This window comes from Macaca nemestrina, chromosome 15 (assembly GCF_043159975.1).
Source record: "Macaca nemestrina isolate mMacNem1 chromosome 15, mMacNem.hap1, whole genome shotgun sequence".
Classification (NCBI taxonomy): Eukaryota; Metazoa; Chordata; class Mammalia; order Primates; family Cercopithecidae; genus Macaca; species Macaca nemestrina.
The window spans coordinates 101,607,918-101,624,718 of record NC_092139.1 but is presented as its reverse complement, the minus strand read 5'-3'; positions in this window follow the sequence as shown (position 1 = coordinate 101,624,718).

Sequence of the window (16,801 nt, the reverse complement as noted above, 5' to 3'; positions counted from 1 at the left end):
ACAGTTGCATTTCACATGGCCTAAGCTAAAACGTTGAACAGGAAAAAAAAAAAAAAAAAAAAAAAAGTAGGAGGCTGTGAGGTAGATTAAGAGTGGGCAAAAGGCATTTTAGAGAGGACGTGATGTTTCTCCAATGGGAGAGGCAGATGGGGCAGGGGTGAGACAGGAGAAGAGGGGAGGATGAAAGAGCAAGCAAAGAGTAAATGGGGAGGAGCCCACATGCTCCACAAAGACGTGTGAATTTCACTCTGCAGATAATTGTGTGTTCAAGAAAGAATCTACACAGATGAAGGCCATTACTAAATTTGCATTTTGGAGATGGGAGGACATTTAGAAGGTGACCCTTTCCATCCAGACAAAAGATGATGAGTAGAGGAAGAAGGGCAATGGCAGCAGGAACGGAGATTTGTGAGGGTTTTAGGAGTGCACTTGGCAGTCTGGTGAATAATCGGCACATTAAGTTGGGAAGACAAGATTTACTCCCCAGCTTCCAACGGAGCTGTATCACTCATCTCAGTTAACCCCACATCGCCCTTCAATTAGCTGTTTGCATTCTTGTTTTACAGATGGGAACACCGAGCCCCAGACAGGATACGTGCCCTGCTTAAGGTCACGCCAAGAATCTCACAGCAACAGAAAGTCTATCTGGCCTTTCCAAAGCCCACAATCTTTCCACAATTCTATCCTGCCTCTAATCCAAAACCGGGACCTGATTCTCTATCCTCAGCAGTTCTTGTTTGTTGGACATTAAATATGGGATGACTTGCTGATCTATCAAGTATTTAAATGCTTCACTCATCTGCAAAGCATTTTGCACTCCTGGGTCTTCACGTGACTTTCATTTTATTTCCATTTGGGCAAATACCATGCTGCAGGTGGATAACAGGACCTCCATGTACTGTACTCATGCCTCTAATGGTAAGAAAAAGTTACTTATCTTCACTGACCTTGAGCGCCACCCCTACTCCACCTATCCTCCTCCTATTCATCTCCCTCCTATGGTACCTCAGTCCGCATAGAAGGAATCCCTCCAGAAGGCCACATAATCTTCCACATAGCAGGATGTATTGGGAACGTTATACCTTGGTTCTACTTTAGGGAAGGGTAAAATTTTATTAAAAAAAAATTTTTTTTTTTAGGCCAGGCGCAGTGGCTCACACTTATAATCCCAGCACTTTGGGAGGCTAAGGCAGGCAGATCACGAGGTCAGGAGATCGAGACCATCCTGGCTAACACGGTGAAACCCCATCTCTATGAAAAATACAAAAAATTAGCCGGGCTTGGTGGCGGGCGCCTGTAGTCCCAGCTACTAGGGAGGCTGAGGCAGGAGAATGGTGTGAACCTGGGAGGCGGAGCTTGCAGTGAGCCGAGATCGCACTACTGCACTCCAGCCTGAATGACAAAAAAAAAAAAAAAAACGACTAAATTAAATAAGCGTACCCCCAAAAGCCTTGGATTTAAACTCAGTTATGGCATTTGTCACCTTCTAATTGGCTTCTGAGTCAGCTGCAGAATGTGGTCCCTCTCACTCACAAAGTGCTTTGTAGTCAGAGCCAGAGTCTTCCCTATCTTGGTATCCACAAAGTTGTCCTCACCCAGTGCCTGGGCAAGTAATTAATGCCTTCGATGTCCACTTTCCTCATCTCAGAATGGGAAGAACAATGCCCAGCCGAGCAGGTTGATGTCATTAAATGACATAAGCATATGCCCAGCAGATAGAAGCTACTCGATGAATTTTTAACTTTCTTACTTCTTTTGTTTGCTGGTGGTGGGAGACAAGGTCTCTCTCTGTTGCCCAGGCTGTAGTTCAGTGTCATGACCATAGCTCACTGTAACCTCAAACTCCTAGGCTCAAGCAATCCTCCTGCCTCAGCCTCCCAAGTACCTAGGCTTACAGGCACATGTCAGGGGGTCTTACTCTGTTGCCCAGGCTGGTATCAAACTCCTGGCCTCAAGTGACACTACCTCCTTAAGACTCCCAAACTGAATTTTCTTAGTTCTTAAAGGAATGAGGGAAAAATTAAATACAAGAAGGATAGCTTTATATTTAAATAAGTTTTACCGCGTGTTGTGCAAGACTAGCCTGTTTTTTCTTCTGTAAAGGCATTTCACACTTCTTCTAGGTATAATTTGTTTATGAAAATATACTTAGTACCTATGGTATTCTTACCACGATGCCAGTGAGTATTGCAAGGATGGGCAGGAGAAGGCAATAAATATGATAGAAGGAAAAGAGGGACTAACACTTACTAAATAACTACTAATTGTCGGGCATTGTTAAGAGCTGAATTTTGCCCCCATCTCAATTCATATATTGAAGCTCCAACCCCCAGCACCACAGAATGAATGTACTTAGAGACAAAGTCTTTAAAGAGGTGATTACAGTAAAACGAGGTCAAATGGGTGAATCATAATCCGATATGATGGTGTCCTTCTAAGAAGAGGAGATGAGGACACAGACGTGCACAGAGGGAAGACTGTGTGGGCATGCACGGAGAAGACAGTCACCTGCCTGCAAGCTATGGAGAGAGGCCTCAGAAAAAACGACCCTGCTGAGCTGTGTGCTGTGGCTCACGCCTGTAATCCCAGCACTTTGGGAGGCAGAGGCGGGAGGATCACCTGAGGTCAGGAGATCGAGATCAGCCTGGCCAACATGGCGAAACCCCGTCTCTACTAAAAATACAAAAATTAGCTGGGTGTGGTGGTGCGTGCCTGTAATCCCAGCTACTCAGGAGGCTGAGGCAGGAGAACCGCTTAAACTCGGGAGGCGGACGTTGCGGTGAGCTGAGATTGTGCCACTGCGCTCCAGCCTGGGTGACAGAGCGAGATTTCATCTCAGGGAGAAAAAAAAAAAAAAGGAGAAACAGCCCTGCTGACAACTTGATCTTGCACTTCCAGCCTCCAAAAGGGTGAGACAGCAAATTTCTGTTGTTTAAGCCATTCAGTTGGTGGCACTTTGTTATGGCAGCCCTAGCCAAGTAACACAGTCTGTGTCCTTGACACTGTATATACTCATGCATTTGTTTATCAGACATTCACATAGTAGCTACAGTGGACTGGGCCTAGCATAAAACAAGCCAAATGTGGTTCCTGCCTTCTGGGAACTTCCAATCTGGTGTTTGTTATTTCAATCATCCCCATTGTACAGATGGAGAAACAGATGCCCTAAAAGGGCAGCTGGACAGCATGATCCATAAGGTCGAAACGTCCACAGGACACTTAGGGAAGATTAAAACAGACTAAGGATCTGAGAAGACCCAATCCAATGGGATGGCATTTGGAATTCAAATCCATGACATAGGCAGCATGATCCATAATGTCGAAAGGTCCACAGGACACTTAGGGAAGATTAAAACAGACTAAGGATCTGAGAAGACCCAATCCAATGGGATGGCATTTGGAATTCAAATCCAGTGACATGGTGGCTCATTCAAGGCCCTCTGTTAGTAACCAGGAAGCAAAGGACAGGGCTAGATCCACCCTCACCCCTTAGGAAAGGAACTGACAAGAGGTAGGTAGTGTGAACCCATGTCAAGGGCATAGCCTCTGTGGAGTCATAGAAAATCTATGCCTGTAACCACTCAGTTTGGGAGTAGACACAGGGTCTCTGGGCCTCTCAGTCAGGATGCATCCTGGGTAAGTCCATAGGAGATTTTCTAACCTATTTGCTGGGGATTCTACATACTCTGCACTACCTTCTCACAAAAAAACTTACCAAAACTACAAAACCTATAATACAATTGAATTTGGCATCGGAGTCAACAAAGGGTCAATGTTTGTAGGAAGGTCAGCTAAAAGCTAGAGGAAAGCCAGCTCATAGAGTGGAAGGGATGGCTGGTGTTTGAGTTATTAAAAAAAAAAAAAAAAGAGTTACATTACTGTTTCCTTTTATCAAACACGGACTGTGTGCCTGAGATCATTACACAGATTAATTCATTTAACATTTACAACATCCTTACAAGAAAAGGAATGCTATCCTTTGCATTTGCCATTGAAGAACAAAAGGGGCCAGAGAAGTTCCTAAGGTTGCCAGAGACTGTAGAGTCAGTAACAGGCAGGACTTGGGTTTGAACTCAGATCTGTCCAATCCCCCATTCGTGCTCTTAACTACTATTTGCTCTACAACTTCCCAGATTAAGCAATTGGGCCCGTTCTGCAGAGGGGAATGTCTGGGGAAGAATAAGACTGACAAGGTCTTATTCTTTTTGATTCCCCATGACCCTTTCCTCCAATTCACCAGGTGCTTTTCTTTTACATGTAGGTAGCTTTTTGCAGGAGGAAAGGTCAATTACATGGCCCTACATCCTTCTCGCATCCCAAAACCCTATAACTAGGAGGATATATTTGAAAAAGGCTACGTCTATAGCAGGGATGAAAAATTAAAGCACAAGTGGGTCAGAGGAATATCTGAGAGATCAGAAGGCAAACAGGATCAGGCCCATGGAGGAAGACATGACCTAAAACATCGACAGGGGCTTGCCGGATAATGGGGGAGTTCCAAGATTAGAGATAATGCACATGAGAAGCAGGTAAGGGACCTGCAGAAAATCTCAAGAGGATTGGCTGGGAGACCCTAATTTAAGCATCCAGCTACGTTAGTGCCTTCTGTGCCCTCTTATGCCAAGCAAGGGCAGTAAAGTCTCCGACCCCACCCCCATCCCCATCCGAGCTAGAATTAGGAGTGTGGTTGTTTTGGCTAAAGAACCAAGACCAAGCCGGGCACAGTGGCTCACGCCTGTAATCCCAGCACTTTGGGAGGCTGAGGCGGGCGGATCAGAGGTCAGGAGTTTGAGACCAGCCTGACCAACATGGTGAAACCCCGTCTCTACTGAAAATACAAAAATTAGCCGGGCATGGTGGCACATGCCTGTAATCCCAGCTACTTGGGAGGCTGAGACAGGAGAATCGCTTGAACCCGGGAGGTGGAGGTTACAGTGAGCCTAGATAGCGCCACTGTATTCCAGCCTGAGTGACAGAGTGAGGCTCCATCTCAAAGAAAAAAAAAGAAAAAAGAACCAAGACCAAGGTAACATCAAAGAAGAATGGGGACCCCCCATTTGTTAAAGAAAAGAATTTACTGAAAGGCCTTCTTGTAATCACGACCTGTTGCTTCTCTGCAACCTTCGAGATAGATGGTAGCAAACAAAAAGAAGCCACGGACAGGCAGGTAGGGAAGTTCAAATGCAAAGATAGGCATGAGGCCTCAACTCACTGATTATCAGAGAAAAGCAACACCCTGAGAGATATCCTAGCTTGAAATAGGTTCACCAAGAAGTTATCTTGAAGTCCTAACTCCTATAACTGTGAATGTGACCTTATTTGGAAATAGAGCCTTTGCAGATGTAATCACGTTAAGATTAAGTCATATTGGATCAGGGCGGGTCCCTAATTCAGCAACTGCAGTCCTTATAAGTAGGGGGAATTTGAATATGGAGACATATTCAATGTGTCAAAAGGTAGAACGTAACAAAGATTAAGACACAGAAATAACTAGAATAAAAGCCCAAGCATCTTCAAATAGGAATCCCAGAAGAAAGAACGGAGGAAATATAGGAGAAATAACAGTAACATGAAAAAGAGAAAGAAACATTTCTCACAGCTAAAGAAAGATGTGTAGCTTCCGATTTAAAGGGCACATGAATGCTGAACAGTCTGAATGAGAAAGACATTATTTTGACCTCGTAAATGTGGGTACCCGGCACAAGAAGGACTCAGAGGTTTCCCACTTTTACCCTTCACATTTGATGCTAGGCACATCGTTCTGTGGAGGTAGCTTCCTTTCTCTCTCATCTTCAACGAGACTTCTCTCTGTTATCTAAAATGAAATAAAAGCATTCATTTTTAATTCATCTTTGATTCTGGGCCAATATTTGTGGTGTACGGAATTGGAAGTGTCCATTTCAGAAGAGGGTTGTGGTGTAATTAGAGTTTATTAGTCTCTGCAGTGTGTATTCATCAGAAGTTCATCCAGTTTGACAAAGTGTTGGCCTGTGACAGGCTGAAGCTTTAATCCCTGCCAAATTAGAGGGGAAATCATGATAAGGAACCATCTCGAGATTTTTAAAATGCAGATAAAACATACAAAATGTTTTTTTGAAATCTCATGTAACAATCTGTTTGGATAATATTATTGGAGATGTTGACATTTAAGTGAGAAAATTATTGTGCATAAAGTGAAGCAGAATGAAGATGGTAAGAATCTCTGAGCAGATAGCAAAAATAAAAAGCTACATAAACCAATTGATTTTTAAAATTAGCACAGCTTTAATCTGAGATGCAAGATATTAATTTTGTAAGCATTATTCAGGGCTGGTGAGGTCCTGGTAAAGTCCAGGTCACTTGGTGAGGTCCTACATTTCTGGAGGAGTAAACAGTTCGTGGGATTATTTTGTTAATCAACTCTGAGGAGAGAGATTGGGACAAAAACACTTTACTTAGTAAATGAAATGTATTTAATTTGCTGTCTCATTCTTTGTCAGTTTGTCATTAGAGGAACCCATATCAAGACTTATAGCAACAGCTTTCCATCAATAATTGTTTGACAGTTACTATGCTACTAGGTGCACCTTTCAAATTTATAATTAGGAAGACTTGGCAGATGGGACATATTGATCAATAACATAGTCAATTTTCTATTATGGAAATAAATTGATATTTCCACTGTAAAAACATTTATTTCAGTACCTCAGAACAACACTATTTATTTCCAGCAAGAAGGTGACTAAGAGGAGGCATAAATGTTATACAAATTATAGTAGGTATTTACCAATTCTTTCAACTACATTCCATTCTCAGTATTCCTAGGAGATATCAGGGCTTAGCAACTTTCTCACGGGAAATTATTCTCAGATTTTTGCCTTCGGTCAAAAGAACTGGATCCAAAACTTCTCATATAGTTCATCCTATCAGGATCAATGTTATTGGAGATGGAACTGGCATTTATGGGAGAAATAATACAATGGAATGAGCATAGTTTTAAGAATCAGACAGATATAGACACAGGTCTTAGCTTTGAACTTGAAGACATTGCTAATTCTGTCTGAACCTTAGCTTCCTTGCCTATAAATTGGAATCAACTCAATCCAGATTCAAATTCTGACCCTTTTGCTTATGCTAGCAAGGTGAACCTGATGAGTTTACTAGGCTTCTCTTAACTTTGCTTTCATCAATGAACTGTGGTGAGAGTGAAACAAAATACATATATAAATATCACAGCACCAGGGGCATGCCTAACGAATTTTAGTTCCTCTCACCTTCCCTATGCTACGTTATCTGAGCAATGTACAAACAATGCACCAAGGTATAGAAATTTGAGGCACAGTTGTGCAAAGTATTCAGTCTTTTCCTCAGAGGCATTTCCTTTAAGAAGATGAATTTATATTCAAATATGAAATCACATTAATGTACCAGCTTTGTCATCCATTGTTTATGGCATCCAAATAATCAAATCAATCTCATATCTTTGTTGAGAAGCAATTATACACAAGGTATGAGAGCGGATGATACGAAGACCATGTCATGACCGCCAATATCAAGAAGGTTAAATCCAGCGGGGAAGTCTCTGCTCAGTCCAAGAACAAACATAGTTATGACAATGACACTAATGTCTCCCAGGGTGAAGGGGAGCCCAGACTCTCAGGATCTCAGGAATTTTCACCAGTAACTAACTTCTGCTGAAATATATCAGATCTTCTATGTTCTGAGTCTCCTGGCTCCTGGGGTATGCCTTTCCCACGATGAATCTAGCCTGCTTGAGGAGGTGGGAATGAGTCAGTCCTGCTCTAATTACTGACAGTGTTATCATCGGCATAGTCTACCTCAAGTTGAGATATTATCTACTGTCTCCATTGCAGCCACTTCAATATTGAAGAATGATCTGAATCAGAATCAAACCTGGCCACTGCCTTGGGACTCGGATCTTGGAAACCATCTAACGATGGGCAGGATGGACAATGGTACCATTTATAAGGAAGATGAGGAGAAAAAAAAATTTTTTTAAATCCTTGTTTGGGAAGAGTATGAGAATGGAAAATCAAGAGTTCTATTTTGAATATGTTAAGTTTTACATTCCCACTCAACACCTGTGTGGAGATGTCTAGTAGAATTTTAGATATGTGAGTCAGGAACTCAAAAGAGATGGCTGAAATAGTGAACTGATGTTATAAATTGGAGAACTATTATTACATGGAGCTAAGTAGAGCCATGAAATTATTATAGATTTCCAGAGGCAAGAACGTAGAGAAAGAAAATACACCAACCCAGGGGAAGATCTCCTGAGGATATGGCACTGAAGAATGAACAAGATTTGGATGAATAAAGAGAGAGGAATGCCTTCAGGTAGTTCAGCATATGAACAAAGACCCTGGAGAACACATTGTGATGTCTTGTTTGGGGATACTAAAGATACTAACTAAATGAGTTTTCAAATAGTGTCCTATGGAACCCTGTGGTTCCCCAGACCTACTGGGGGCTACCATTTGGGGTCTAAAAAGAGGTCAGCCATGTGGGTCTCTAGTTTCCCATCCCTGCTTCAACCATAACTACTTATTTCTAGTCTCTTTTATGATTTTTCATATAACATTGTCTGTAAAGAGAGAAATTCAATGCTTCTTAAAATTATATTTCTTTTTTGTTTTTTGTTTTTAGTTGATACATAATAATTGTACATGTTTATGGAGTACAGTGTGATGCTTTGATACATGTATACATTGTGTACAAATTAAATCAGGGTTTTAGCATACCCATCACCTCATACGTTTATTATTTCTTTGTGGTGAGAACATTCAAATTTTGGCCTTCTAGTACTTGAAATATACAATCCAGTATTGTTAACCATAGTCACCCTACTGAGCAATAGAACACCAGAACTTATTTCTCCTATTTAACTGTAACTTTGTATCTGTTGACCAGTCTCTCTCTACTGCCCCCTCACCCTTCCCAGCCTCTAGTATCCATTATTCTACCCTCAACTTATACAAAATCAATGTAATGTTTAGATTCCACATATGAGTGAAATAGTGTGGTATTTGTGTTTCTGTGCCTGGCTTATTTTACCTAACATAATGTCCTCCAGGTTCATCTATATTGCTCCAAATGACAGGATTTCATTCTTTTGTTGTGACTGAATAGTATTCCATTGTATATATGGAGATATATATATATATATTTGTATACATACCTGGATATATACATATATCACATTTTCTTTATCCATTCATCTGTAGTTAAGACACTTAAGTTGACTCCATATTTTGGCTATTGTAAATAGTGCTGCAATAGACATGGGGGTGCAGATATCTCTTCCACATACTGATTTCATTTCCTTTGGCTATACACCCAGTAGTAGGATTGCTGGATCATATGGTAGTTCTATTTTTAATTTTTTGAGTAGCCTCCATACTGTTTTGCATAATTGCTTTGCCATTTTCATTTCCACCAACAGTGTATAAGAGTTTCTTTCTCCACATCCATGCTGGCATTTGTGTGTGGTTTCTTTTGATAATAGCCAATCTAATTGGAATGAGATGGTATCTTGTTGCAGTTTTGATTTGCATTTCCCTGGTGCTTAGTGATGTTGAACATTTTTTCGTATATCTGTTGGCCATTTGTATGTCTTCTTTTGAGAAATGTCTAAACAGGTCTTTTGCCCATTTTTAAATCAGATTTTTTGGTTTTTCGCTATTGAGTTGAGTTTCTTATATATTCTGGATGTTAACACCCTGTCAGATGCATAGTTTGCAATTATTTTCTCCCATTCCATAGATCGTCTTTTCACTCTGTTGCTTATCTCCTTTGCTGTGCAGAAGCTTTTAGTTTGATGCAATCCCATTTGTTTATGTTTGCTTTTGTTGTCTGTGCTTTTGAGGTCTTATCCAAAAAACCCTTGCCCAGATCAATATAATGAAGTCTATGTTTCTTTCTAGTAGTTTCATAGTTTTAGGTCACACACTTAAGTTTTTAATCCATTTTGAGTTGATTTTTCATATGGTTAGTAGAGATAGGGGGTCTAGCTTTATTCTTGTGAATGTGAATATCCAGTTTTCCCAGATGCTTTATTGAAGAGATGTCCTTTCTCTACTGTGTGTTCTTGACACCTTTGTTTCAATTCAGTTGGTTGTATGTGCAGGAATTTATTTTGGTGTTTCCTACTCTGTTATATTGATCTATGTGTCTGTTTTTATGCCACTACCATGCTATTTTGATTATTATAGCTTTGCAGCATATTCAAAAGTCAGGTAGTTTGATGCCTCTAGCTTTGGTCTTTCTTCTCAAGGTTGCTTTGGCTATTAAGGGTCTTTTGTGATGCCATACAAATTTTAGGATTGTTTTTTCTATTTCTGTGAAGAATGTCATTGTTATAGGTATTGCATTGAATCTGTAGATTGCTCTGGGTACTACGACATTTTAACAATATCATTTCTTCCAAGTCATGAGCATGGAATATCTTCCCATTTATTTAATTCTTTTAAAATACGTAGGTTTTCTTACAATATCACAGGTCCAGGAGTACCGAGAAATGTCTTGTGATCTAGATTCTGGCACTTATGTCTGTGTGACTTCGATCAAGTTTGCTCTGATATAAAATGAGGCTACTAGCCTTTCCAACTTAGTCAATTAGCTGAGAGAATTAAATAACAGAATTTGTAAAAGTAATTAACAGAGCATCTGACATCTAGTAGATTCTCAACCCTTGCTGGTTTCTTTCCTTTCTTAAATGAGTGCTGACCTGGAAAAATTAATCTCAGGAACAGCAGTTTCTAGATTCTCTAGCATTGCTAGCCTGATTCCCGAGTCTTTTCATCTCCTTGGGGGTCTTTTTTTCTACTCCCAGTCTCAGCAACATACACACACACGCTCACACACAGGCACTCACACACAACTTTATTTTCTTCCTGTTGCCAACAACGTCAAGTTTTCATTTTATTACAGCCTCACCTGTTCAGGCTCCCTCTCACACCTGTGAATTCCTACATGGCAGTCCTGCTGGACCAATGCCTCCCCAGGGCCCAGTGAGCTCCCTGGTGCTCTGCGCAGCTACCTGGTCCTGTCTGGGAACCTGCTGTAGGGAGGAAACTGCCCAGTGGCCACTTAAGTGTGAGACCAAAACTATGAAACTGTTCATGCTCCTCTTAGGGGCCGGGCTTGAATGGGAGGCTTTGAGAGTTCGTGAACTCACTTTACCCCACTCGGAGCCAGAACTGAAGATGTCTGGGGAGAGAGCTAGGTGCCTGGAGAATGGAAAGAGAGATATTTTAGACATTCGGGACTTCTTGTTTTTTTTTTTTTTTTTTTTTTTTTTTTTTTTTTTTTTTTTTTGAGACAGAGTCTCACTCTGTTGCTCAGACCGGAGTGCAATGGTGTAATCATGCAACCTCAAACTCCGGAGCTCAAGCAATCCTCCCACTTCAGCCCCCTGAGTAGCTAGGACGACAGGCCTGAGCCACCACACACAGCTGATTTTTAAATTTTTTTGTAGAGACAGAGTCTTACTACGTTGCCCAGGCTGGTCTTGAGATCCTGGCCTCAAGCCATCCTCCTGCCTCAACATCCCAGAGTGCTGGGATTACAAACGTGAGCCACCACTCCTGGCTGACAAGAGAGACATTTTAAAGGTCTCTTCAAATGATGGAAAAGTGATAAACGTCTGCTTTCCTCCCCAGGCCAGATTGTATTTTCCAAAGACGGCAGCACCATTTCCATCCCTCAGGCTCTTCTACAATGTGACTCTGACACTCCTCCATCAAGAGGTAGGATCCATTTCTCCTCCTTTTGAAACCTGAGCTGATTGTAGGACTTCCTTGTAACCAGCAGAATGCAGCAGAAGTGCTCTGTGACTTCCAGCACTGAGTAAGAAAAGGCCAGGCAGCTCCCACCTGGTTTTCATGGAATGCTCCCTCTGGGGACACTCCCTCTCGGAAATGGGCCTTCATGCCACATGGAGAGGCCACACAGAGGTGCTCTGTTGACAGGCCCAGCTGTGCACAGCCTTTGAGTCATCCCAGTCCAGGGGCCCGATGATAACATATGAGTGAAGGAGCCTCCAGACGACTCCAGCTCCCAGTTGTCTGAGTGTCCTCAAGTGAAGCCCCAGACATTGTGGCCCAGAGACAAACCATCCCCTTTGTTCCCTGCATGAATTCGCAACCCACATCCTCGGTGAGCTTAACAAAATGGGCATTGTGTTACACCACTCAGTGCGGAGTGGTTTGTTACACAACCTGAGTGACTCGAACACTCTCCCAGTGCATAACATAAGTAAACATACACACACACGTGCACACACACACGCATCTTCACTCGTGGTGGAGAATGGGTCAAATGTTAAAGAGGAAAGATCAACTCACCAGCTCTCTCTACATCCCAGTTTCTTCATCCATCGGGTGATAGGGAAAAAAGGCCCTCCCTGCTCTGACACCCTGCCTCTGTGATCTTCCCCGGCTTCCCTTCAGTTAAGCCTGGTTGAAACCCTTCATTTTCTCTGAGGTAGCTGACAACTTCCCTGGACTAGTTGCACTTTAGACAGCTTCGGAGCCTAAAGGGAAAGGAACAAAGCTTTGATGGCGGAATTTCAGAGCCAGTGGATTATTATTTTTTTTTTTTTTAAGAGATGGGGATCATTAAAAAGTCAGGAAACAACAGGTGCTAGAGAGGATGTGGAGAAATAGGAACACTTTTACACTGTTGGTGGGATTGTAAACTAGTTCAACCATTATGGAAAACAGTATGGCGATTCCTCAAGGATCTAGAACTAGATGTACCATATGACCCAGCCATCCCATTACTGGGTATATACCCAAAGGATTATAAATTATGCTGCTATAAAGACACATGCACACGTATGTTTATTGTGGCACTATTCACAATAGCAAAGACTTGGAATCAACCCAAATGTCCATCAGTGACAGATTGGATTAAGAAAATGTGGCACATATACACCATGGAATACTATGCAGCCATAAAAAAGGATGAGTTTGTGTCCTTTGTAGGGACATGGATGCAGCTGGAAACCATCATTCTCAGCAAACTATCACAAGAACAGAAAACCAAACACTGCATGTTCTCACTCATAGGTGGGAACTGAACAATGAGATCACTTGGACTCAGGAAGGGGAACATCACACACCGGGGCCTATCATGAGGAGGGGGGAGGGGGGAGGGGGGAGGGATTGCATTGGGAGTTATACCTGATGTAAATGACGAGTTGATGGGTGCAGCACACCAACAAGGCACAAGTATACATATGTAACAAACCTGCACGTTATGCACATGTACCCTACAACTTAAAGTATAATAATAATAAATAAATTTAAAAAAAAAAAGATGGGGAGAAGTGGTTCTCTTAAATCTTGAAATGAATAGTATCAATGTATCCTTATTATATAAATGAATTCTATGATATACAGTGGTTGTTATTGTACATGGAGTGCTACTATGTGTTGATGCTCACTTTGGGCTAAGTATTCTTCTAGGCACTGAACATGCATTATCCTATTTAAACCTCACAGCAAGAAATTCCCTCACCCCTTCATGAGCGGTACCTGCCCTGGCACCGCGTTAGGGAGTATAAAATGTCACGTGGAGACGTGAAGACGCCTGAGAATTCCGCACAGAATGTTGGTTTTAAAATCTGCTGCAGCAAAAAACGTTCTACACTCTGAATTGAGGTGTTCTCCTAACAAAATTGGATCGTATTAATTTCTTCATTTGCAGGGGAACTATGTTAATGCAGAGGGCTCTCAATTTTCCTCCCATACTTTTTGCTTAAAAATCTTTGATATCCGCTCCCACTTGCTGGTGAAGAAAATCAGTTCTAGCTCAAAGGGAAAGCAAATGTCACAGTAATTATGAGAACGAACTCGAATTGGACCTAGGTACCAAAAAATGAACAAAATGAATCTGCCATTTACTGGGGCGTGACCTTGGACTTGTCACTTAACTGTTCCAATGCTTAATCCTGTTGTCTGTAATGTGGAGTAATTATAGCTCCTCTCTTACAGGGTTGCCTTGGCATTGAAGAGATTATGTATTCAGCACAATGCCTAACACACGTAAATAGTTCATAAAAGTTTGCTGCTTTTGGCCGGGCATGGTGGCTCACGCCTGTAATCCCAGCACTTTGGGAGACCGAGGCGGGCAGATCACAAGGTCAGGAGATCGCGACCATCCTGGCTAACATTGTGAAACCCCGTCTCTACTAAAAATACAAAAAATTAGCCAGGCGTGGTGGCGGGCGCCTGTAGTCCCAGCTACTCGGGAGACTGAGGCAGGAGAATGGCATGAACCCGGGAGGCGGAGCTTGCAGTGAGCCGAGATCACACCACTGCACTCCAGCCTGGGCGACAGAGCGAGACTCCGTCTCAAAAAAAAAAAAAAAAGTTTGCTGCGTTTACTAATAATCCACTCCTATATCATGGTAGGCAAATTCAAGAGAGATGGCAATTTCCAAAGTAATTTTGACCTGCTAGAGGAATTTTTTGAAAAAAGGAAAATTGTGTGTGCATGCATGAACATCTGAGTTTTGCAAGCTAGATAACTTCTTCCAGTAATAGTTCCATATTGTTCATTAACTTTCCACTTTTCTTTTCTGATATAAAAATACCCTGCAGAAAAGTAATACACCGATTGGGTAAAAACGTTCGGAGAAGAACAAAAATACATTCTAATCCTTAGATAAGTTACTTATCTTCTCTAAACCTTGGTGCAGACATATATAAAGTGCTCAATACATGTTTGGTGAAGAAAATTCTAAAAGTTATTATACTAATAGCTCTTTTTCATTTTAGGATTAAATGAGATACAAAATGAAGGTACTTCTCACAGTTACTAGACGGCGAATGTTAGTTTTCTTTATTTTTCTCTGAGCAACAAGGTAAGACCCCGTCTCTACAAAAAAAAAAAAAAGAAACTCCAAATTTGATCAGTTCTGTTCATTCCTGATGAAGTTTAATTCTCTGTTTATCATACAGATAACAGTGTTTTAGCTCTCAGAGAAACTGAACAGGCTGCACAGAAATTAACCTAAGAGGTAGCTGTGTCTGCTTTTATCACTGAGACACACACACACACACACACCCCTTGAATATAGTGTCTCATACCCATGAAGTCTGAGATGGTCTTGGAATCATTAGACTCTCTTCCTCTGGAGATAAATTTAGATATCCATATCTTCCTGAAAGATAATCATTTGTTTCATCTTTAAAATTAAGGAAGGGGGGATGAGGATTCCAGTGGTTCCTTTTTAATGCTCAGCAATTTCTACTCTTCCACTTAGAAGCAACTAAATTCCCATCACATGACTCACCTTCCTGCCATGAATCAGGTGATCAAACTAAAAGCCCCAGCCTGTCAGCCATTTCCTAGGTAACCAACCCCAAGTGATTTTAATGGACGGCCCATAACAGACAGAAACCAGCCAGAGATAGGAAAAACCTGTTGTTTTGAGCTTTTTTTCTCAATACTTTTAAATAATTAAAAACACCATCAAGAAGCTAATCCATAGGTAAAATGATATGTAAAATATGATTGCATAGTGCTTTTCTGCCTTCATTAATTCATTCTAGATGGGAAAGAACCATTTACTCCAAGCTTTATTGGTCCTAAAAGAAATTTCTCCCAACCTTTGATGTGGAGTTAGAATTATCAAACCAGATCTTGTTAAGGGAGTGAGTTTCAAATGAGCCTGAGATAATTATTTGCAGCAGTAATGACCTCTAAGTTTCTTTTTAATCTGAAAAGTTAAACTCACTCTTTTGGGGGTGCACATTGGCTCGAATTTAGTAACTCCAGTAAGTTTAAAGGTTAGGGTCATCCATTAGGGAATCAGTCCTCAGTGACTCTTTGGTCCAACACTTATCAGTTGCATGACTTTTGGAAAGGATACATAATCTTTCTGAGACCCTATTTATTCATCTGTAAATGGGAATAATAAGAATTAGTTGTACCCTGTCACAGTGCTGGGAATCAGGAAATTCAGATAAAGCACCGAATACAATAGGAGCCGCATAGTAAACACTTAATAAAGGTTAGAAATAAGTGAACACAAGAATAATCATCTTTTTATATGTAAATACTTACTAAATGTCAGACACCAGACTAAAATACTTACACACACGAAAATGCTAGAGCTATAAAGAATTAAATGGCTCCTGAATTGAAAGGAAGAAAATAATTAACCTGAGAATATTGGCAGCATCATCACAAACAGCAAACATACCTTGAGCACCCTTGATTACTGAAAGAGTGGAGCAGAAGGAGACAGCACGGGCTTTAGAATAAGAGAGAATCACATTTAGATCCTCCTTCTCTCTTATGAGCCATGTGGCCATTACTAAAGTAAATTAAGACAAAAAATAGGCCAGAAGAATCCCTGAGCAGAAAAAGCCAGTCAGACCTCATAAGTTACCTTAACCTTGCTTGATATGCAAACACAAGCAAAACTAAACTTCGAGCTATTTCTTTTCATGCCTGTATTAAGTAAAACCAGAACTTCAGCTCAACCAACCAGAAGCAGCCAACGATTTATAATTAGATGACTAGGAACTTTTCAGGGAGATAGACCAAATAAGGCAACTTTATAACCAATTAAATATTTTATTTCGATTATTTCTGCATTCACTCTATAAAAGCCTTTTTTGATTCACAGCATCCTGATTCATGAACTGCTTTTTGCTCAAATAAACTCTTTTTTTTAAAAAAAAGTTATTGTGGGCCAGGTGCGATGGCTCACACCTGTAATCTTAGCACTTTGGGAGGCCAAGGAGGGCGGAATCACCTGAAGTCAGGAGTTCGAGACCAGCCTGGC